Source organism: Protopterus annectens, chromosome 8.part0 (genome assembly GCF_019279795.1).
Source record: "Protopterus annectens isolate FY-2018-M chromosome 8.part0, PAN1.0, whole genome shotgun sequence".
Lineage (NCBI taxonomy): Eukaryota > Metazoa > Chordata > Ceratodontiformes > Protopteridae > Protopterus > Protopterus annectens.
The window spans coordinates 599,162,812-599,187,350 of NC_056741.1; the positions used below are offsets into that span (position 1 = coordinate 599,162,812).

Consider the following 24,539-nt stretch of genomic DNA (forward strand, 5'->3'; position numbering starts at 1 on the left):
TAGGGGGTTGTTAGTGGTTAGACCAACTAAATCCAATGTTTTGCTAAGTATATAACCTGCATATTTACACTGATCCTGTCTGTGGACAGACAGAATCCACAGCAGCAGGCCTTGGGTGGAACTAGGATAAGAGACTTTTGAGAATGGAGAGCCCAAAAGATGCTCTAAACTTGGATAAGATATCGAGACTGTTACCTTTAGCAAATATACGTAAAGTAGACCATGTACCAGGTGTGCACATTTTATCCAAAGGTACATTTCTCAGAAAAGACTGAGGTATTTTGAGCCCTGACAGTGTGTGCTCTTGATTTGGAAGACAGAGACTTATTGCTAAGTCAATAGCAAAAACTGATGCAGTCGGATAGCAATTTAGATATCACAGTGATTGTACTTTCTGACCACTGCATAGCTTTAAAAATAAGAAGTAACTGGTCATCCTTCCTAAATTATTTTGTTCTTTACAAGCAGAACCTTGGATGCTTATGCACATCCAAGCAAGACTGTTTGCATTAGTCTTTATTGGAATAGTATTGTAGAAACACTAGTAGGTAAATGGACTGATTTTAAACTAGGCTGTGTAGCAACTATGGGCAAAAAGGAGGGGTTGGTCTAAAGAGATACCCTGTCTGTGGAATACAATGTACGGGAATCTTGAAGAAAGGGCTTGCAACTCTGAGATTCATCTAGCGGTGGTAATGGCCACCAGGAAGGGTCTTCCAGTTTAGAAATTTAATTTCAGCTGACGTGGCAGGTCTTAATGTGGAAACAGGAAGTTTTTTCAATGCAAAATTTAAATACCATAGAGGTAAGGGATGGGTCAGTGGATGTTGGGAAAGGAAAGCTCCTTTTATGTATAGTCTACAGAGTTTTGTGGAAGATTAATGAGGGTGCAGACCCTTGATAAAAAGAAATTGTAGCCAAGTGAACTTGATGGAGAAGCAGCTGGCTCCTGTATGAAACAACTCTGTCAAAAATGTCAGTATTTTAGAGAATTGATCTGAAAAAGGATATGTGTGTGTGTGTGTTTTTTTTTTTTTTTTTTGCCCAGTCAGACAATTTCATTCATCTGCCTCTATAAATTTTCCTGACTGAGGGTTCCTAGGAAGTTGTAATTAAATTTATAACTTGTGGTGGGAGCCCATGGTCCTGCGCCATTACCGGAAATTGAAAAAACAAGGGGTTAGCTGTAGGGTAAGATGACAGCTGAAAGTATTTTCTTCTTAGAAGTGGTCAAAGCAGGGAGGACCAATTATGCTGTAGCCAAAATGGGGTTATAAAAATGTGGCTTTACACACTTTGGCTTTCTCCAGAAATATCAGAAAGAATGGTACTGGGGAAAGGCGTAAAGGAGCCTGAAAGCCAATTGTGAGCAAATGTGTCTTTTGGGGGATGCTGGAGAAAAATCTGTTGCAGATGGTGAAGAAAAGATATTGCAACAAGGTCGTCCCCACTTGCAAAATATCTTTAAAGGGCTATTAAATGGTTGAGATCACTTGTGTGGGAACAAAATCTGTCTTCTCAACCTGTTGGCAATCAGGCTGAATGCCCCTTTGATGTGTACTACAGTTAAGAAGGATAAGTGACAATATGGACCACTCCTAAACCTGCATAACCTCTCAAAAAAGAAGGTAAGATCAAGTTTTGCCCTGCTTGTTTATTCATCATAATACAGCCATGCTTTCTGAGTGGATGGACACTGCATTTTTTGAGGAAGAAGGTCTTGAAAGGCCTACAACACAAGAAAGAAAACTCTCATCTCCAAGACACTGATGTGCAATTTTCTTTCATCTATGGTCCATGTCCCTTGGACCTTTCTATTCAAATAATGCCTCTAACCCCAACCCCAGCAAAGATGCTCCCATGGTTGGAGTGGCTGCTGGAGGAGGCTGAAGAAAAGGTTTACCAGAACTGAGGTTTTCTAGTTTTGTCCACCATGACAGATGCTTCAAACACATCTTTAACAGTTTTATGGGGGTTCATCATGGTTTCTGCTGTTTGATACCACTGAATGTCTACTGTCCACTGAAGAATTCTTGTGTGTAATCTGACATATTGTACCATTTGGATGACGGCCACTATAAGGCCTAAAACTTTGAGAACAAATGCTGCATCCAGTCTTGGGTGATAGGAGAGGTCTAGTACAGCTTGAACTAATGTAGACATCTAGTTCTGTGGTAATATGCCCAGCTCTCAAACTATGTTCAAATGGCAGCATATGAATATCAGTAACTGGGATGGCTTTAGTTGAGATTTTAAAAGACTGACTGCAATCCCAAAGGATTGGCACAGCTGAAGAAAATACTGTCTTGCTGTAATGAGTTTCTCCAGTGTAGGTGCCACAATGAGCCAGCCTTCAAAGTAAGGAAATATTTTTACCCCCATAAGTCACGCAACTAAAGCAATGTAATTGGTGAATACCTGGGGGGAGGGTTGTTCTGAGAGCAAAATACAGTGCCCTGAACTTAAACTGACAGACTCCTACCTGAAACAGGAATGATTTCCTGAATGGTTTGGCTATCCTGATGTGTATCCGGGAAATCTAAACAGCATATCCAATCTCCAGCTTGCAAGTACGGCATGATGGATTGCACCATGACCATCTAGGATGACATTACATATTGAATCAAATGACTGAGGTTTAGAACTGGTCTGAGGTCCTGAGTTTTTGGAACCAAGGAGAACCTTGATTAACATCTGAATCCTCTCTGATCAGGTGGGACCTCCTGGACGGCTCCTTTTAACAGTTGTTTTTTACCTCTTACTGAGCTGCCATCTTTTGATGTGGTGGCACTAAAAGTGGATAGAAGGGTAGCTGCCTGGGTAGTTTTAAAAATGGTACTGAATAGCCTCTGGATATAATTTTCAATGGGCTAACATTCTTGTCTGATTGACAGCAGGAACCCCCCATTGACGCCGTCCACCTCAGCCTCTTCGGTGGCTGTCACCAGATAAGCTATCTCTACCCATGGGAAGTTTTGCTAAAGTTCTGCAGGTGAAGAGAATGCTAGGACTTCTGAAACTAGATGTTCTTATCAAAGAAACCAGAAGGGGACTACGATCTCTGGGGGATTGAGAACATAACTGCAACAGCTGTTAGCATCTTTCCATTCTGCTCATGCTACAGCAGCTTATCCTTAATGTTCTGCCCAGAACATGAGGTTCTGTCATAAACAGCATTGACAAAAGCCACCCAGAAGTGTTTAGTGAAAACAGTGAGGTGTAGTCAGGCCTGACACAACACTGTGATGCTTTATACTACAGATATAGCTGCTCCATCTGCTGCTTTGTGTAAAAAATGCACGGACAGCAAAGTGATGGAATTAATAGTGGTCACCTGAGTCTCCAACTGCTTTTAAAGGTCTCCAGTAAGCTAAAGTTTCAGAGTTTCCAGGGCTTTACCAGCCAGGTCTCACTGTAAGCTGCAAGTAGATCATTTCCCAGACTGAAAAATACTTGACACACATAAAGACTTTCCAAAGCAATTGATCATCTGAGAATTCTTTGGCTGTTACTTTGCCTGAGAGTCTTCAGGGAATCTCACGTTTGGTAGCCACTGACACAACAATGGGGTCAACAAGAAGTGCCTTACTCCAACTGGGCCTATCCTTTGGTGTCTGTATCACTCTGTCGGGCTTCTGTGAAACTGGTTCCAGGATATCAGTCTCTATCCAAGTATTAGACCACACTACATTGACAAGTTTATCCAGCAGCTGTACTACTGAGGCTACTGGGGGTAAGGGTAGTTAGGCGGTAAGGGTAGTTAGGCCTTCTGAAGCATCTTTTACTCAGGGGAGATCAGGCCAATAGGCCATGATCCCCTCTGCCTTGGAAGGGATTGGGGTGAAGCCTCCCCATCACAGAGATTCATGTCTGGGGAGAGGAACTCTGAAGGGGAGTCTATGTACTTCCTCTTCTTTCTGCATAGTCTTTCCGCTAGGTGAGCTTGGGAGAGGATTCATCTATGGTCTCCTGTGCAGAAAGCAACCCAGACCTGGAGTGTCTTCTGCATCTTTGAGGTTGTCTGTCCTGGGAGGGTAAGATGGAGGAGTAGCCTGATGACTCTGCTTTAATCATTTATAAGGTAGAACTAGTGGAGCAGGTGCCTCTTCTTGCAGGAAGATCTGATCCTATCTCCTCTGTGCCGAAATTCCAGCCAAAGTACCAACTGCTGAAGCCACTGGCACTGACCTTATAGGCACCAATGCCTAAGGGGGGGGTGGACATCAGCATTGAATACTATCTCCTCTGTGTCAAAATTCCAGCCAAAGTACCCATTGCTGAAACTAATGGAACTAACCTCATAGGCACCAATGCCGAAAGGGGGGGGGGACATCAGCACTGATGACTTCAGTGCACAGACCATCCAAGGTGGACTTCAGCATTGAAGAATCAAAAGAATCAAAATCAGACAGCTTCAACAACAACAATGGCCCTGAAAACACTGGGACAGGAGTCATCAGGCCCACAGTGCTGATCTTTTCAGTCCTAGTTGGGATCGATGCTGACATATTCAGGAAAACACTTCCACTACCACTAAGGAAGTCAAATCCATAGATGATGAGAACATTGGCATAGGTTCTTTGGCCCATTCTAATACTCTTCGTGCAGAAAATGGGCCCAGGACAGGAACTGCTAAGAAAAGGGCCTGGATACCTTTTTGCTCCTCCCTAAATATTGAGGGGTCTTAGAGAACACTAAATTGAAGATGAGCCTTCACAAAAGCCACTGTCATAATCTTGTCCAAATTTAACTGCTTGGGGCTACAGAGGGATCTACAGAAACAGCCGGAAGTGCTAAAGTGTTACGGGAGAAAAGAAAGCTTAACAACTCTTTATCCAGGGAGAAGCTTCCTGTTCTTCTTGGAGTGAAGTCTGTTGGCCTCAAACAGTCTTGCTTTGGAGGAGAAGCAGGGAGTGAAGGAGTGGTCATGGAAAATGGCCTTGGACATGAAGAGGAGGCTAAAGCTTCTCTAGTACTGACATTTCTGCATCACTTGATATTCTTTTACTTTCTTTCTCTGGATGCTCTCTCCTGTCCTTGTCACTGGACTTCTTGTCTTTTTGCTTCTGTTTGGGGCTTCTCCCATAAGACGACCCTTTAACACCAAATTGTTTCTGGAATTAAAATTCTTACAAATTAGACAATAAGAATCAAGATGCCCAAGACACACAATGGAAAGCTCATGGGTCTTGGGATGAGATCTTGTGTTACATTGCTTGCACTTTTTGAAACCATGGGTCTTATCCTTACCCACGTTAAATGTATAGCAAATGTCTACAACACCAGCTATCACAGTAATTACCAAACTCCAATCCTGAAACCAGAACCATGCCTGAATAGAAAAAGAGTTAGAAAAGCAGACAAGGAAACTCAACTTTTTTTCAAGTTGATGGGGGAGGGTTACAAGGGAAAACAGAATTGGGAAAAGCCTGAAAAAAAGGTTGAAAGAAAAAGACTTAGAAACTGCAGAAAACTAACTTTAATAAATATGACCACAACAAGTAAATTCAAAGTAAGAGGCATGTATCTGGCCAAAACAAAATGAAGAAACCCTGAAACACCCACCATAGTTCCAAGAAAGAATAGTTGTGTAAAATCTTACCATAACCACAGATGTCCTCCTCTTCCATGTTGCAGTATTCTCAAAACATGGGTTCTCCTCTCTTGCTACCCGAACGTCCAGCCAGTAAACAAAACCTTGTAGTCACTGCTGGGTACATTGGCCATAAGTGTGATGTCTGCACGTACCAGACCTCAGAAATGAGCACCCCAGTCCCAGGAAACATTGCAAGTTCAATGCCATCCAGTTAGATGGAAAAAGAGAGGAAGGAGGGGGGGAAGGAATACTGCAACATGGAAGAGAAGGACATCTGTGGTTATGGCAAGATTTTACACAACTATTCAATGTCCTTCTATTCTCATGTTGCACTATTCTCAACATTGGGGTAAGTGCTAAAGCTTACAATGAAGAAGAGGGTGGCGGCTTGGAAATATTTTCTACAAATCCATGCAGGATTGCCCTGGTGAATCCACCCCTGGATTTGGAAATGTTGTCCAATTTGTAATGCTTGGTAAAGGTGTGGACAGCGAACCATGCAGCTGCCTCTAAAATTGTGGCAGTGTCCAATCCTTTAAAGAAAGCTCCAGATGAAGCCATAGCCCTAGTGGAGTGTGCTTTAATTTCTGACCCTAAGGATTTCCCATGGCATGCATAACAGAAAGAAATTGCTCTAGAAATTCAGGCTGAAACTGTCTGCTTTGTCACAGCTTTCTTCAGGGCACTGAGATGAAAGGAGACAAACAATTGCTCTGATTTTCTGATATGTTTGGTTTTGTCCAGATAGAACCTAAGCCATCTATGCACATCAAGGGAATGTAAGACACTCTGTCACCCTGAGGGTGAGCAAAAAAGGTGGGGAGGTGAATGGCTTGGTTTAAGGATAGTTCATTGACCACCTTGGCCATGAAGGAAGGGTTGGTCCTAAGGCTTACACTATCTTGTGAAAGATAAGCAAAGGAAGGATGGTCATGAGGTCCTGTAACTCTGACACTGATCTAGCTGAAGTCAGGGCAACTAGTAGTACTGTTTTCTAAGTGCAGTGTTTCAGGGGAGGCCCTAGAAGCTGGTTTGAAGGGAGCCACAGTAAGCTTTGCCAAAACTCAATTCAGGTCCCAGGGTGGAGGAATCGGTTTCCTGGGGGCCTGAGATGCAAAACTCCCTTTAAGAACATTTTAGCAGGCAATCGAGAAGCCAAAGAGGGATCCAGAGGTATACCACCTGAAACAGCAGCAAGGTGGGCTTTAACAGAAGAGTACACCAATCCTGACTGCAAGAGTTCACACAAATATGACAGTACCAAAGGGACATCACCCTGGAAAGGGTCTAACTGTCGTTGTAGACACCAAGAGGAGAATCTTTTCCTATTTAGACACATAAGACCTCCTTGTATTAGGTTTCCTGGTCTCCTGCAGGACTGAGAGAATGCCCTCATTGTAAAGGTGTCTAATAAGGTATCATAACTCTATCACCCACAGGGTAAGTTTCAGAGATTGTAGGTGTGGGTGCATTAGGGATCTCTTGTCCTGTGTGAGAAGGTCCACTCCGTGAGGCAACTTGTGGTGATTGCCCCTGGTTAAATGCAGAAAGAGGGGGAAACCAGTGCTGTCTTGGCCAAAAGGGAGAAACTGACAAGATTTTTGGTTTGTCCTGTTGAATTTTCAGCAGGACTTTCTGTAAAAGTGGGAAGGGGGAATGGACACAGAAACAACCCCTTCCAAGATGTTGCGAAGGAGAAGTCCATTACCCTTGCCAGGGGACTGGGCAGCCTGGTGCAAAAGGATGGAAGTTGTCTGTTTATAGGGGAGGCAAACAGATCTGAGGTATACCCCATTTGTGGATTATGTCCAAGAACACATCCCTGTGGAGCATCCATTCATGGGACTGTGGCATGGACCTGCTCAATATGTCTGCCTGCATACTCTGTTCTGAAGGGATATACACAGCCTGTAGTGTGATTCCCTGTGTTGTGGCAAGCTCCCACACTTGGAGAGCTAGTCTGCATAGCAAGTAGGATTTTGTTCCCCCTTGCTTATTCACATACCACAGAACTGCAGTGTTGTCTGTGAACAATTTTAGTGGGCCCTGTTTAAGCGTATGTTGGAAGCCCTTTAAGGCCAACAAAATTGCTCTCATCTCTTTCATATTGATATGTTCTAGTCTGAAGGAGTCCGGCCAAGTGCCCTGGACTTCAGTGAACCCATGGCTGCTCCCCAACCCAGATCTGAGACATCCGTATACATCTCTTGCACTGGTAGGGGAAGATGTAAAGGGAGTCCTAGGTTGCAGCTCACTTGGTCCACCCACCAATGAATCTTTTTTTTTCAGACAAGGAAGGAAAGGGATTTTGTACTTTAGAGGATGAGTGTGCTATGTCCATATACACCTTAGGTACCCTTGTAGCTTCCTCATGTGGAGCCTTGCCAATGGTAACATGGGAATGGTCAATGCCATGTGACTCAGGAGTCTGAGGTACTGCCTGGCAGTCAAGGCTGTGGCTTGGAGGACAGTAAGCAGGTACTGCTTTAAATTTTCCATCTTTTGGGGTGGCAGAAAGGCCCTCATGACATCTGTTCTTATCCTGCACCCCAGAAAAATCTGGTCCTGAGAGGGGGGTCAGGTTGGACTTGGGAAAATGTATCTTGAAGCCCAGTGCTTGCATGAGTGAAATTACTGTTTTTAAATGGCTTTGCAGGGATTCTGTGCAGTCTGCCTGGATGAGCAGTTCGTCTAGGTAAGGGAAAATGTGAATCTCTAGAATCCTGCAGAAGGCCACCACTGGTGGCAAGCACTTGGTGAAGATCCTTGGTGCTGTAGAAAGTCCAAAGGGCAAGGCACAGAACTGAAAATGTGAGGAGGCCACAGAAAAGTGCAGATATTTCCTGGAGATGAGCCTTATTGGGATATGCAGGTAGGCATCTTTGATTTACAAGGTGGCCAAGAACCCTTGAGGAAAGATCAAGGGGAAGAGGGCCTGCAGAGTGAGCATTTGAAAAGTGGATACTTGCAGAAAGACCTGATATGGAAAAGATCTATAACTGATCTCCAGGGACCATCATTTCTTGGGACTAGACAAAGTCTTGAGTAGAAACCCTCTCCCCCTTTCTGACAGAGGTACTGGCTAAATTGTTCCCTGGGCCATAAGGTTGTCTATAACTGATTGAAATAATGGAAGTTGTACTTTAGGGGGCTGTGGAATGCCTCTCAAGGAAGGGGTTGTGATCCAGGTCATAAAATAACCCGTCTGTATGATAGACAAGACACACCTGTCTGTGGTGATGTTTTTCCACGCAGGGAGGCAGTAAGAGAACCTTAGGAATAGGGGATGGAGTCGGGGGGGGCTGTTTTAAGAATGGCAGGTAGTCTTATATGCTTAATGGGGTAATTTTGCACATAAATTATTAAACTTAGAGAGTAGGTTTATTTTGAATTATAAAACTTTAGCACCTATGGGAAATAAATTTTAATGTATGAATTTATGCTTATGTTTTTGTATAATTATGGTGGTGGCTCTTTTAAGGGCTAATTAGTATTGTAATTGTCAATTGTGTAATTGGAAATTTTGTATATATTAACTGCATGGTAGTATTGAAAATTTATTCCTCTGAAGGCATTCTAGCCGAGGTACCAGAACGCTATTAAATCTTTCGTATTTTGCTGGCTGCTCCACTGTGTGTGTTTTTTTAGGGTGAAACTACTCAAGAGGAGATATTTAAAACTAAAATGGTAAAATAGGAGGACAAAATACATAGGGAAAAATCTGAGATTTTCTATAGTACAAGAGAAACTAGAAGGAACAGACTGCATTAATTATATGAGGGCACAAATAAGCAAATGGACTGGTATTCCACAGCAGGAATTGTTTATTAAACGGGAAAACCATGTGTATGTGCCAAATGGTCATGAGAAAACAGCCAAGACTTGTATTAGTAAAGATGCATACCTACCAGCAGAAAGAGCTGATCCTGACAAAACTGTGGCAAAAGAGCAAAGCATTAAAAGTTGGAGACAGTAGAGTGTTTATGGAAAATGATTATTCACTGTACACCAGGCAGTAGAGAAACGCATTTATTTCAGTAATCACGGAAAGTCGAGAGGCAGTTGTTCAAACTGCTATACCCAGCTGTCTCCAGAATATTTTTTACCTGCAAGATCAATATCATTTTTGATGCAGAAAAGGCTAACGAAAAGTCTGTTAAAAAAAAAGTGAGCCATCAAGCAGAAGGTGACTTGCTTTTCATTCTTTGATAACAAAGCACATGCAGAGGACATTGTCAGTAATACGTTTTCCACTGTTTCAACGAAAAATGCTTGAAAGAGACAGAAAAACACAAGCACTGACCAGAATAATTTGGAGTACTAGGGAACTAAACCACAGCTGAGATATGGAGATGAAGAAGAACCAGCAACAGGGAAATTGCATTTGTGGAATATGGCTGTATAAGAAAGTGGAAAGGGTAGACTTTTGTTGAATTTGTTAAACTTGTGGAGAACTTTAAAGCATTTGCCTCAGTTCATGTCATTAATGTTTGCAAGGACACTGAGGGGAGGGGAAGAAGAATGAAAAAGGCAACTGTAAGTCAAACAACTTCTAATATTAACAGTACTGCTATGAAACTGCAAGCTTTATAGTAAAATATTTTAGTTGTTCTTGCATGAGATAAAAGTTACTAAAGTACACAAACGCCTTTTGTTCTTCTCATTCTTCTTTTTTTGGTATTAAAACATGTAGGCACTGCAGTGCAAAAAGAAAAGAAATGCTAGACGAAGCATGTTTAATTTAATAGACAGTAATCTTAGACTGCTGAGGTGGGGGATGGCATGCTAAAGCACACAGATCGTAATATATGTAGAGCTAATATACTTTCTCTTACCTTTGCATAGATGAATGACTGGATTAAGACTTTTGGCTTAATCCAATAATAATTTTTAAGTGGAAACAAGTAAATATGAGAACAGTGAATATATGTTTTCCTTTAGCAATAAATGTTTCAGCTTATCTTCCAGGCTACAACAAGGGGCTACATTTTTTCTCTTATGTTTCCATGGAGCTGACAACAGGGCACTAAAAGCCAGTTTCTTCAAGACTAAAAAAGTAATGTTTTCTGGAAGCATGCAACTTGTCTTTACATCTGGGTGGAGAATAAAGATATATAAAAAAAGAACAGACAACAATTAGAGTAAGTAGAAGCACAGGCGATAACACTCATCTTAGTATGAATAACATCAATTTCAGGTCAGTTAAGGCCTGTGTTAGCAGCTGTCTATTTGGAACAGATGTTTCCTATTAGAAGGGTTAAAACATCATTACTTGAAGATGCAAATAGTTGCCTGCATTTGTATTACATTAACAGGTTATGGGGTGTTTTTTTTTTTTTTTTTATCTCAGGGTTTTTATTAAAACAAAAAGTCTTGTAAAATGTAACATAGGTTCTGATGTTGATAAGAAAAATAATGAATAAAGGCTTAACCTGCCAACCATTAGTGGGCACATGTATCACAAAAGCTGGAAAAAGACAGTTGAAAAAGCTGTCATATATAACAAGTGGGAATAATGACATCTTACCATAATGGTGACACTTTCCTTATCATCTTGGAATTTGAATGGTCACACAGGTATAGGCAAAAATGATAGAATATTTAATCATATAAAAAACTGCAGAGTGCAAACAGTGATGCTACAGGAGACACATTTGGAAAAAAACTGAACATGTAAATTTAATAAAGAAAGGATTTCAGGACGGATATTCAGCAGAATAGAGGACAAAGGAAAAGAGGAGTACTTATATTAATTGCTAGAGGAACTCCAACAGTGATAAAAAGGGGAAAATCGATAACAATGGCAGATTTGTACTAGTAAGGGGCTACTGATAAGGAGTGAGGATTACCCTGGCATGAATTTATATTCCACCAAAAACTGCTGTTATGAAGCTTAAAAAATGTTTTAGAGAATTAATCAACTTTCACCAGGAATTATTATTTATAGATAAGAACTGGAATTTGATCTGCAACAATGAGGATGTACCTGTGGGGCTAGAATGGAAAACATAACAAAAGAGGGTAGATCTCTGAAGAAATGTATAAAAACATTTGGTATGAAAGACGTGAATTCAGCAGCAGGAATTCATAGAGAATTTATATATTATTCCCAAGGTACAATAACTGGGCAAGACTGGACAAAAATTATATTTCCTCAGGGGCATGTGCACTTAATAGAGAACTCTGACACACATCCAATAACTATTTTAGATTAGCCAAAAACTATCAAGACAAAAATTCAGGGTAATAAAATAAAAATGAGACACTGGCACTTCCCCACATACCCGTTAAAAAGAGAACAATTTAATGAATGGGTAGTGAAAATTATTTGGGAGTTAATAGGGAAGACAGAAAGTACTCCATAAAGGTTACAGCTAGTGAGTGGGATAAAATGAAAGTGGAATTTAAAAAAATAGGGTATAAAAACACAGAAAAAGAGAACAGATTAATAAGTAACAAGAATTATTTAGAGGGACTCACAAAGGTTAAAGTATTACAGAATATGGGGGATCTCGCAGAACAAGAGGAGGCTTAACTGCAGTGTGTTAAACAAAAAATAAGCGAGTACCTGGATAATATGCATGACTTTAAAAAGACTGCTATTAAGCAGCTGTTTTTGATAACTCCAAAGCACAAAAACTTTTGGCACAACGACTTTGGCAACAAGTAGCAGCCATGGTGGTGCAGCAGTTAGCATTGCTGCCTCACAATAAAAGGCTCTCCAGTTCGATTCTCGGCTGGGGTGCCTTCTGTGTGGAGTCTGCATATCCTCTCTAAGGTCACGTGGGTTTCCTCCTGGTGCTCAGGTTTACTCCCACATTCCAAAGACATACAGTAGGTGGACTGGACACATTAAATTGGCCATGAGTGTGTGTGAGTGAGTGTTACGGATGAACTACAGCGGCAGGGCTAGCAACCCAGCAGTGTAAACCTTGACTTTGAGATGATTGTCACTGTTGAAGTGACACCCCAACCCCATGTGCAAAATGGGAAAAAGGGGTTGAGGATGGATGCATCCACTGTGTACCATCTGCTAATTTCTTATTCTTTATTATCAGAGCAGTTTCCAATTGCTTTCTGGAATCAAATGTAGGCTGTCTTCTGACAGTAGCAAGTGCTTGCTGTGCTAGATCCTTCTGGAAGCGATTCAGATAAGTGATGTAGCTTAAGGCCCTGAGCATAAAAGTCCTTGAAGCATATACCCACTTCCCAAACCATTCCCTAGCTCTAGATTCCTTATTGGGCAGGAGGAAATTAGCTGTGTCCAGAGTTAGCACTTTCTTAGTAGCCACTGCCAAAATAATGGAATCAACCATAGGATCCTTGACACAAAACTGCCTGTCCAAAGGGGATCTGAGAATCTTACATGGTTTATGGGATACAAGCTCACAGGTATTGGACTACTGCCAAGACCTCCTGACGACTAAATCAATTAGGTGGTATGCAGGAGGGACCACCTATGATAGAGAGTTGAGCCTTAGGCCTCAAAAAGAACCTCCTCATCCTGAGATGGTGGGTTACTGGGCCAAGTTTCTCTCGTCTGCATTAATTTCAGAATCTTGTCAAAAGTGACATCTTTTGGTTGGAAACGGGAGGACCCTCTCAATGGTCTGAGTCAGTAAAGTGACTGACTGATGGGGAGTCAATGCACCACCTTTTGTATGTTGTCTTACCTGGATCATCAGATGGTGAGATCCAACTCCCAGAGGACACATCCTGCAGTTTAGCAGCACTTAAGAGGCCAGTTCCTTGGCTCTGACCTCTGGATGCACTATGGGGCTTAGAGAAAGAAGAGATGGAGACACAGGGTGGAGCCAACTGCTGTGTAGGTATTCATGCTGGAGAAGCAATAACTCTCCCCATGATCTGAAAGGCTGTACTCGTGTCAGTGGTTGGGTTTGCCCTCCTTGAGTAAGAGGTGGGTGGTACCAAACAAGGAATCCCTCAAACGGAGTAGATGGAAGGCTATTAGGTGAGGATAATGTGCCGATGTCTCTGAGGATGAGAGAGACAACACTGAAGATGGCACCAAAGATAGGGCAGCGAGAGATGCAGAGAATAGGATATATCTATCTATCTATCTATATATATATATATATATATATATATATATATATATGTATATATATATATATATATATATATATATATATATTTTTTTTTTTTTTTTTTTTGAGAGATTCAAAAAGTTCTTCAGGATAACAGAAAAAAACATACAAACTATTCTAAAAACTAAAGGATGTCTCCAACTAGGGGGTAAAGAAAAAAAGGCAAGAAGGGGCTAGAATTATTTTAACACGCTTACTGAAATATTACTTAGGACATAAGCAAGCATACATTTATATAAAAGAAAACAAATCATTTTGACATGTTCACAGTTACAAACATTATACAACACATACATTCTTTTTATACAATTACCATCAATCCAACATTACATGAACTGCTTAATTCCTGCCTACCCTTAAACCACACTCCTCCTCCAAAACTCTATTCTGCATGTATTCTTCCCACAATTTCCATTTGCTCCTACCCTCTTCTCTAAAGATCTCACTTCTAGTTTTTTTATCTCTGTTACAATATTCACTACTTCAAACAGAGTTAGTTTACACTTTGATTTCCATCTTCTAGTAATTGCTTGTCAAAGTTCTCAAATGGACATGCTCCTGTGAAACATAATTTCTATCTAGTCCAGCCCAGTTACTGTACATTGGGGAATAATATGTACATTTTCTCAAGAGTTCCTACTACTGAATTCATGTCTTTCACACCAAGTATTTCCATAAATGTCTTCAGAAACCTACCCTCATTATATTTTTCTTTCTAAGCTCCCCAAATACATCCACACATTGTTGCAAATCAAATTGCAGTCCCCACTTACAAATAATATTCCCTGCTGAAAGCTGATTATTTGTCCCAAATTTTTTTAAAGCTCCATAATAGCAGTTTTAAGTAGAATATAAATACAAGCCAGCATAATCCTATTCCTGTGCCGGTAGCCCTTTACTACCACAAACACGCCATTATTATCTTTTTTCACTCTTCTATCACACCTGGGGCTCCTCTAGCAATTAGTATAAGTACTCCTCTCTTTTCCTTTATCCCTGATATTTTACTAAATATCCACCCTGAAAATCCTTTCTTTATCAAATTCAAATGCTCATTTCTTTCCAAATATGTCTCCTGTAGCACTGCTATTTTCACTCTGCATTTCTTAACATAATTCAATATTCTTCCCTTTTTGTCTATACCTGTGACACCATTCACATTCCATGATAATACTGAAAGTGTCACCATTGTGGTAAGAAGTTATTATTCCTACCTATTATATATGGCAGCTTATCTTTTTTAAAATGTATATTTCTAACTTTTGTGATACACACACCCACTAATGTTTGGCAAGACAATCCTTTATACATTTTTCTTATCAACTCGGAACCTATGCCACATTTTACAAGACTTTTTGTTTTAATGAAAGCTTTCAAAAAAAGTTATAATTATTTTGGCAAGCACAAAGATCAAGGGTGGTATTTAGTGTCATTATGCAATTGTGCAGCAGGTATATCTACTGGCTAAACATAAGCACAGGTGAGGCGCGAGGCGCAATTCACAGATATGAGCTGATCTTGAGCACACCAGTTAGAAACTCTCTTAGAAGGCCATAACTAGATGAGGGAATAATGAAATGTAAATGAAAAGTGTGTGCACAAAGCCTGCAACTGAACTATGCAAATGAAACCTAGTCCTTGCCTTCTGTGATTCACTGTCACTTTTTCCTTGCGTGACCCTTTCCTGTTCCATTTTCCAGGTAATGCAGGTTACACACACACCCCTTGGCTAATGACATCAGTCCGTAACCTACAGGGAGCTGCAGAGGAGCACTTTCACTCTACCCTATCCTGGACATAGTCACTGAACAAGTGCTCAGCCTGCTCAAAGCCCATTTCTGTTATGTAATGGAGTCTGAAAGGGATGCCCTTTAGTACAACTCTGCTACTGCAGGCAAAATGTTTATGACTAACTACATTCTGAATAACATGATCATGCACTGGGCTGGTGGGCAACTTTCATAACCAATGACATACTGTGGCAGGACAATCACTTCTCCCACCAACGGCAACAGTGATGATTGCCAGCTGATGACAGCAGCATGGCGACCTCTACAATCAGGCTTGTGCATTGAACGTAGCTGCACAGGAGAAGTGACAGCATCTAGTCCACAACTATTGGCCATGATGTTTACTACATGACAGTGCAAAGTTACAAAGATAACACTTGGCACAAGCAGTGTTATCTGTGAGCTATGCTGAGTGGTGCATGGTCAACTTACACTGTACATCAGACATTTCTCCATACATATTACATAAATGATTTGTTCATATGGTATTAGCCATACTTGTACAATGTGTAGTGGTCAGTGGCACAAATGCCAATTACATCAGTGGGAGAGGACTACAAAACAGCAGGTGATATGAAATGGTGTAGTGTTATAACGTGGTTAATTCAAATAATGTGTTACTGAAGCTGTACTTAGTTGCTAATGAAAACACCAGTTGTTTTTTTTGTCATGAAATATTACACCACTACAACAGGTCTCTAGTTTAGTAAGGTTTTCTTTTAATTCCCCCCATCTTCCTTTATTTTTCTATTTCAGGGACATGTAGGTAAGTGCAGCATTTGTAATTTCCAAAATATATGATGTGCTGTGACCTCTATGGCACTATAACTTGTTTTCCCTGGTGAGTGAGATGTGTGTTATAGCACTTAAAAATGTCATACACAATGTCCCATAAAGACAGTGTCTGTGAGGGTCCTATAGATCAGCAGCAAGTGCTAGCATGTGAGTTTGATGCCGGGTTACTCAAATGATGGGATCTATTGCATGCAAGGGAACCTCCTGACATTCACTGAGCATTGCTGCGGGATGTACATCTTGTCTCAGAGCTTCTACCCAGTGATATGGGTGCCTGACAAGGCCTACCTGTGTCCCTTCTTCTTGGGGAAATCCATATGAATGCCTGCAGAACTTTGTTGAGACAGCGTGGTATAGCAGCCTACTTATACAAACTCTCAACTCTATCCAGCAGTGTCTTCAATGTGTGTCTGGTAAATCCTTAGTGTGCAGATAAAGGCTGACATAAATGCCATGTGTTCAATCATACTGTATATGTGAATTATCACGGCCTCCAGGTCTCTACTACTGACATGAAAAGGTGAATTTCCTCAGACATAATTTGCATCATTCTAACCATTTTACTGGACTCCCAGTGGCAGCAGCCTTGGCTCAAATTATGCTGCTAGGCAGATGAGGCATTTGTGCGTCTTTGGAGTTAACAGCAAATGTTGTCATCTGGCACTCTTAAGTAATAGAAAGTACAGTTGTGTAAAATCTTACCATAATGGCAGATGTACTCCTCTTCACTGTTGCAGTATTCATAACATTAGGTATCCCCCCTGCCTAGGGCAGCCTGATATGTGGCCAGTATACCAAAGCTTTAGGGTGCTTTAAGGTACGCTGTACGTCACACGTATGCTACTCGTGTAGCATAGGGCATAAAGGTGACATCCAGATGTACCATCTTCAGAAATTACAGTTGTGTACACTTACCATAAATGTACATGTTCGAGTGTATTCACTGTTGCAGTCATCACACCTGGGTTATCTGCCTGCAGGTAGCCCTCAGTCGGCCTGAATACCAGAGTCTTGGGATTTCTGCGTCGGATGCTGTTGCCTCTTCCATAACGTCAGATCATCAGGGGTATAAAACATGCAGCCGACGCCATTACATCAGTTTTTCTTGCCCCAGGTGTCAGGAGCCCCCAAAATAGGAAGCAATGATGTGGTGTGGAACACCTCCAGTAGAAAGTAAATACCACTGAAATAAGATATGGCCAAAAAAAGAAGATAGATAGAAAGTATAGAAAAGAAAGGGGCCTGGAGGGAGGGTAACCAGGACTGCAACAGTGAATACACTCGAACATCTACATTTATGGGAAGTGTACACAACTGTACTATGTTCTTTGTGTTTCACTGTTGCAGTCATAACACACGGGTTGATTCCCAAAGCTGAGGAAGGGTGGAGACAGTCAAGAAGTATTAAGGCTGGCTAGCAGGCCTTGTAAGACTGCTGTGACAAATCCAGCTCTGGATTTAGAAAAGATAGGTAAGTGGTAATGCTTGGTGAAGGTGTGTACAGAACTCCAGATTGCAACTTCCTGGATATCCCTGGTAGGGGCTCCCTTGAAAAATGCAGCAGAGGTTGAGGTAGCCCTAGTGGAATGAGGTCTGATCACCTGTGGGGTAGGTTTTCCATGGTGTTTGTAGCAGAAATGGATGCAGTGTGCTATCCATTTAGAAATGGTTTGCTTTGAAATAACCTTGCCCTCTCTGCCCCCTGTAGCAAAGCTGACTAGCAGCTGGTCAGATTTTCTGAAAGGTTTAGTCCTGTCAAGGTAGAACCTGAGCTGTCTGTGCACGTCCAAAGGTTGCAGGACCCTTTCCTCTTTATTCTGAGGATTACGAAAAAAGGTTGGTAAATGGATGGATTGGTTTAAAGCCACACTGGATACCACCTTGGGCATAAATGATGGGTTAGTCCTGAGGGAAACCCTGCCCGCATGGAAGATAATAAAGGGTTCCACAGCCATAAGGGCCTGTAACTGAGACACTCTTCTTGCTTAAGTGATGGCTAGAAGTAAGGTTGTTTTCCAAGAGAGGAATTTTAACTCTGCTGTAGCAGCAGGCTCAAAAGGGGGGAGCATGAGCTTCTCTAGTATAAAGTTAAGTTCCCAGGCAGGAGTGGGAGCTCTCCTTGGGGATCTTAAATTGTTAGCTCCTCTCAGGAACTGTTTGATCAGAGGGTGAGAGAAGGAGGGTGGCTCAGTATTGTAATGAGCTGAGATGGCAGAGGCATGAATCTTAACTGATGAGAAGGACAAGCCTTTGTGGAGCAGCTCTGCTAGATAATCTAAGATTTGAGGTAATGTGGGCACGACTGTGTCCTTTCCTTGAGACTGGCTCAAAGAACAGTATCTTTTCCACTTTTCTGAATAGGATTTCCTTGTACTAGGCTTCCTGGCCTCAAGGATAACCTCCAGCACCTGTTTGCTGAGGGTTGCTGGTAATGTGTTCAGGGAATAAGCCGGCTGCCAGGTTCAGGGTTTGCAGCTGAGGATGCAAAATCTGTCCCTCCTGCTGGGACAGCAGAGAGGGGGTCTGATGTAGGTGCCAGGGTGGCACTGCTGTCAGACTGGGTAGGAGAGGGTACCAGTGCTGGCGTGGCCAGTCTGGTGCAATAAGGATTGTCCTTGGCCTGTTCTGTTTGATCTTGAGTAGTACTTTTGAAAAAAGGGGCAGAGGAAGCAAGGCATAGATTGAGAGGTTTTCCCATGTAAAGGATAGTGCATCCACTTTCCATGCTCGGCTGTAAGGAATTCTGGTGCAAAATTTGTTCAGTTGATGGTTTTGGGGGGAAGCAAAGAGCTCCACTTCTGGTGTCCCCCACCTGTGTATTACAAATCTGAATGAGCTTGGTTCCAGTTTCCACTCGTGTGGGTCCATTAGATTTCTGCTTAAGTTGTCTGCCAGCGAATTTTGTTTGCCTGGCAGGAATTCAGCTTCCAGGTGCACTTGATAGCTCAATGCTGTGTTCCAGAGCCATGGCTAACCTGCAGAGTGGGTAGGAATGAGTTCCCCCCTGCCTGTTTTTATACCACATAACTGTGGTGTTGTCTGTCTTTATCAAGAGTTGTCCTGGCAGGATAAGGTATTTGAAGGCTGTCAAGTGCATTCTGTACAGCTACCATTTCTTTTTGATTGATATGCAGGTTAATTTGTCCTGGGCTCCATTTGCCTTGAATGCATTTGCCTGCCATGTGAGCCCCTCATGCACAGTCTGATGCATCTGTTGTCAGGGTTTGGGTGGCAGGGGTGAGTGAAAGGGAGTCCCTAGTTGTGGTTGTACGCCTCTGCCCAGCAAAGGAACTCTGCCCTTAGGCAAGGGATGATAGGAATCGCTGTTTCCAGGTCCTGAGAATGTTGACACCAGAGACTTTTTAAGTACCACTGAAGTTTCCTCATATGCAGTCTTGCATATGGAATTAGTAGAATGCATGAGGCCATGAACCCTAGTGCCTGCAATATTTTTCTTGCAGATAGCTGGGTTTGGGTGCCAGTAGTTTGAAGTAATTTGTCAAATAAACCTACTTTTCTGGAGTGAGGAATGCCATCTGGGAAGTTGTGCTCATCCTTCTTCCTAGGAATACAATCTTTTGGCTGGGTACCAGATGTGATTACTTTTCAATGATGGTATACCCCAGAGAAGTTAGGAGTCTCTTTGAAGTAGCAATTCATGACTGTCCACCTGAATCAGGCAATCGTCCAAGTATGGGTAAATTTGAATATTTCTCTGCCTGCAGTATACAATGGCTGGAGCCAGGCACTTTTTGAATACCCTGGGCAATGAGAGTCAGGTACTCTATAGTACCTGTCAGGCTTTCTAGTAGCTGGTGGTAAAGTATCAGGGGTAAGACTGGATTCCATGAAGACATCATCTACAATATCCAGGACAGGGGGTATAGCTAGAGGCCTATGCTTAGGCAAGTCTAAAAATTCCCTGAGTCTCTTTTTGGACTGTGGGTAGTCCTGGCATTCCCAGCGGAAATGCTCTCTTAGGACATGCAAGGTTTCACCGAAAGAAAAGTTGTCTTGGAGGGGGCAGAGGGAATGGAATCCTCTGCATCTGAGTCCTCATAGATAGATAAGGGTATGTCCTGGTAATCACAGGGGTCAGAGTCATCAGAGTCATGGTCTGTAGAATCAGAAGGAAAATCAATTCTTTGTCTTTTTAGAGGGGGAAGACTGGCTTCCCCTAGTTAAAGTAATAAGGTCTTCAGCCATTCTAAGCATTTGTTTCTGTGGCATGGGAGCTTGAGAATGCACTTTGGTCGTCGGTTTCCTTGGTGTAGTGCGAACTCTGGGCCTGAGAAATTCAGTAATTTTAGTCATTAATGAAGTAGGTTTAATACGAACATCGGAAGGTCTGAATACACCCTTAGAAGCCGGTGCCTGCACAGCGGCTCCAGACCCATCCAAGGTAGACATATCTGCAGGTTCCATAGTAGAAGAAGCATCTCGCGGCATACCGGACTCCGAATGGGTCTCAGTAGAGGCCTGCGAATCTGTAGAAGTGGGTAACAGGGGCTGCAAAAGCGCCTCATTGAGTACCTGCGGACTGCTGACTAGCTTAACGGAAGCGCCGTCGGCAGTTTTGGACCTATGCGGTCTGTCTCTGTCATTATCCTTGCGTATTTTCAGAAGATCAGTAGTCGGATGGCTTATCGAAGCCATTTCGGAATACGGTGAACAGCAGCGAAAGAATTTAGCGACAAAAATAGCCCAATGACGAATAGTTCGGGCGTTGAACAAGGCACAAAACTGACAGCGAGGGACGTCGTGGTCTGGGCCTAAACAGGTGACGCATTAAGAATGAAAATCTATGTGAGTTATTTGCTGACATCGGTTAGAGCAAGAAAAAAGGATCCCCAATGGGGTACTTAACTTTAGAAAACTTCAGGTTTGAAACTCGAAAAACGAAAATTTCAGGAAGCGGCCGACCGGCACTTGTGAACTGCTTCTGCTTTGGGCTCCCGCGCGGCAAGAAAAGCTGATGTAATGGCGTCGGCTGCATGTTTTATACCCCTGACAATCTGACATCATGGAAGAGGCAACAGCATCTGACGCAGAAATCCCAAGACTCTGGTATTCGGGCCAACTGAGGGCTACCTGTAGGCAGATAACCTAAGTGTGATGACTGCAACAGTAAAACACGAAGAACATCTTCTTTGCTGTCAGTCTGAATGCCTATGTTCTGTTGCCAAGCAGCAAAGAAGACAAGATCTTGTTCCCCCTGTTTGTTTACATACCACATCACTGTGGTATTGTCTCTAAACATTTTGAAAGGTCTTGGGGAGAAAAAAACGATGAAAAGCCTGAAGAGCCAGCAAAAGGGCTCTCATCTCTTTGATAATGATGTGCTCCTTCTGTTGAAAAGGAGACCAGACCCCCTGCTCCTTTGGGGAGCCAAAAGCTGCTCCCCATCTCACATCTGAAGCATCTGTGAACAGCTCCTGAGAGGGAAGAGGGGGATGAAAAGGAAGCCCTGGATTTAAGGACAACTGCTGGGTCCACCAGTGGAGTTCTTTCTTGAGACGAGGTAGAACAGGAAATACAAAGTGTATGGGATGAGCATGTTGAAGCCAAACTGACTTCAGGAACCACTGAAACTTCCTCATGTGAATTTTGGCTAGAGGGAGCATAGGGATGGTAAATGCTATGAAATCCAGAGCTCTCAGAAACTCCCTGACTGTAATGAAAGCCAGAGGAAGAAGAGTTTGAAAGAAGGAGATGAGGGTCAAGGGCTTGGGAGGAGGCAAGGATGAAAGCAAAGGCACCGTCTGAATCTTGCAATCCAGGAAAACATGGTCCTGAGAAGGAGACAGAGAAGACTTTTTTGAAGTTTATTGTAAACCCAGACTCTGAAAAACAGAGATAGCAAAATGGAAATTTTGCAAAAGGATCTCTGGAGAAGATGCCTAAAAACAGCATTTCGTCCAAGTAGGGAAATACTTGGGTCCCCTGAAGCCTGCAAAGAGCAATCACAGGACTGAGGCATGTGGTGAATACCCTTGGAGCAGTAGAAAGGCCAAAGGACAAAGCAGAGAAAGTACAGTTGTGTACACTTACCATAAATGTAGATGTTCGAGTGTATTCACTGTTGCAGACATCACATTTGGTTTATCCCTGCCAGGGTAGCCCTCGGCCGGGCTAAATACCAGAAGCTTAGTATTTCTGCGTTGGTTGCTGGCACTTCAGGTCTGACGTCAGGTCGTCAGTAGTATAAAGTAAGGCAGCCAACGCCATTACATCAGTTTTTCTTGCCCTAACCTGTCAGGAGCCCCTAAGCAGGAGCCAGGTTCTGGTGGAAGAACCCCACCAGTAGAAAGTAAATACCAATATGTCCCTTGTAAGGAAAGAGAAGAAAAAAAGGGGGATGGAGGGAGGGAAACCAGGACTGCAAGAATGAATACACTCGAACATCTACATTTATGGTAAGTGTACACAACTGTACTATGCTCTTCGTGTTTTACTGTTACAGTCATCACTTTTGGGTTGATTCCCAAAGCTGAGAAAATGGGTGGAGGCAGTCAAGGAAATTAGGGGCTGGCTAGGATGCCCTGCAAGACTGCAGAGGCAAACCCCACCCTGGATTTGGAGAAGAGAGGCAGGTGGTAGTGTTTGGTAAAAGTGTGAACAAATGTCCAGGTGGCAGCCTCCAGGATATCCCTGGTAGGGACTCCTCTGAGGAAAGATGCAGAGGTGGAGGCTGCTCTGGTGGAGTGAGTCCTGACCACCTTAGGGGGAGGCCTTCCATGTTGTTTGTAGCAGAAATGTATGCAGTGTGCTATCCATTTGGAAATGGTTTGTTTGGAGATAGTTTTGCCTTCTGCCCCTGTAGCAAAACTAATCAGCAACTGATCAGACTTTCTGAAGAATTTAGTCCTGTTTATTCACAGAATCTGAGCTGTCTGTGCACATCTAGAGAGCGCAGGATCCTTCCCCCCTTGTTTTGGGGATTAGGAAAAAAGGTGGACAAATGAATGAATTGGTTGAGAGCCACACTGGACACCACCTTGGGCATGAAGGATGGGTTAGTCCTGAGGGATAACCTGTCAGCATGGAAGATGATGAAGGGTTCCACAGCCATGAGTGCTTGCAGCTCGGATACTCTTCTGGCTGAAGTGATGGCCAGAAGGAAAGCAGTCTTCCAGGAGAGAAATTTTAGCTCTGCAGAAGAAGCTGGCTCGAAGGGGGGGGGGGCAGGGTGAGCTTTTCCAACACAAAGTTAAGGTCCCAAGCTGGGGTTAGTCCTCTTCTGGGTGGCCTCAAGTTGCTAGCCCCTCTTAGGAACTGCTTGATCAAAGGGTGTGAGAAAAGGGGCTGCTCAGTGGGAAAATGAGCAGAGATAGCAGAGGCATGAATTTTAATTGAGGAAAAAGAGAGGCCACTGTGAATCAGGTCAGCTAAGTAATCCAGAATGAGAGGGAGGTAGGGCTGTGCCACATTGTCTCCCTTAGCCTAAATCCAGGTGCAGAACTTTTTCCATTTGTCAGCATAAGACTTTCTGGTGCTAGGGCGTCTGGTCTCGCGTATAACATCTAGAACCTGTTTACTGAGATTGGCAGACTGATGGAGGATTAGGGAATATGCCAAGTTGCCAAATTGAGTGTCTGCAATTGGGGATGCATGAATTCCTCTTCCTTCTGTGTCAGGAGGTTTGGAATCTGAGGAAGATGTCATGGTGGCAGTGGGGACAGGCTGTGCAGCAAGGGGTACAAGTGCTGGCGAGGCCAGTCTGGAGCTTTAAGAATTGTCCTTGGTTTTTCCTCCTTTATTTTGAGCAGTACCCTGGGGATGAGATGTAGTGGAGGAAAGTCATAGACCGATAGATTGACCCAAGGGAAGGACAGGGTATCCACTTTCCAAGCCATGCAGTGATGCTCCCTGGTGCAAAATCTGCTGAGCTGATGGTTGATGTGGGAGGCAAAGAGGTCGACCTTCAGGGTGCCCCATTTCTGAGTTATTAGGGTGAAGGCTTTTCTGTTGAGCTGCCACTTGTGTGGGTCCAGAAGCTTTCTGCTTAATTGGTCTGCCAGAGAGTTGAGAGAACCTGGTAGGACTTGTGCTAACAGGTGGAGTTGCATGGCAGAGGCTATGTGCCAAAGGGTCATGGCCAGCCTGCATAGAGGGTAGGAGTGAGTCCCTCCCCATTTGTTGAAATACCACATCACAGTGGTGTTGTCTGTTTTGATCAGGAGAGCCCCTGGGGAGAGAAGGGGCTTGAAAGCTATCAAGGTGTGCTGGACAGCCATCATCTCTTTTTGG

General features: G+C 42.9%; 1 protein-coding gene across 1 annotated transcript in view; it reads right to left on the bottom strand.

The window, feature by feature from the left end:
- Positions 1-24,539, bottom strand: part of PHF8 (PHD finger protein 8) — a 3,148,719-nt gene that overhangs the window by 1,185,966 nt on the left and 1,938,214 nt on the right. The window lies entirely within an intron of this gene.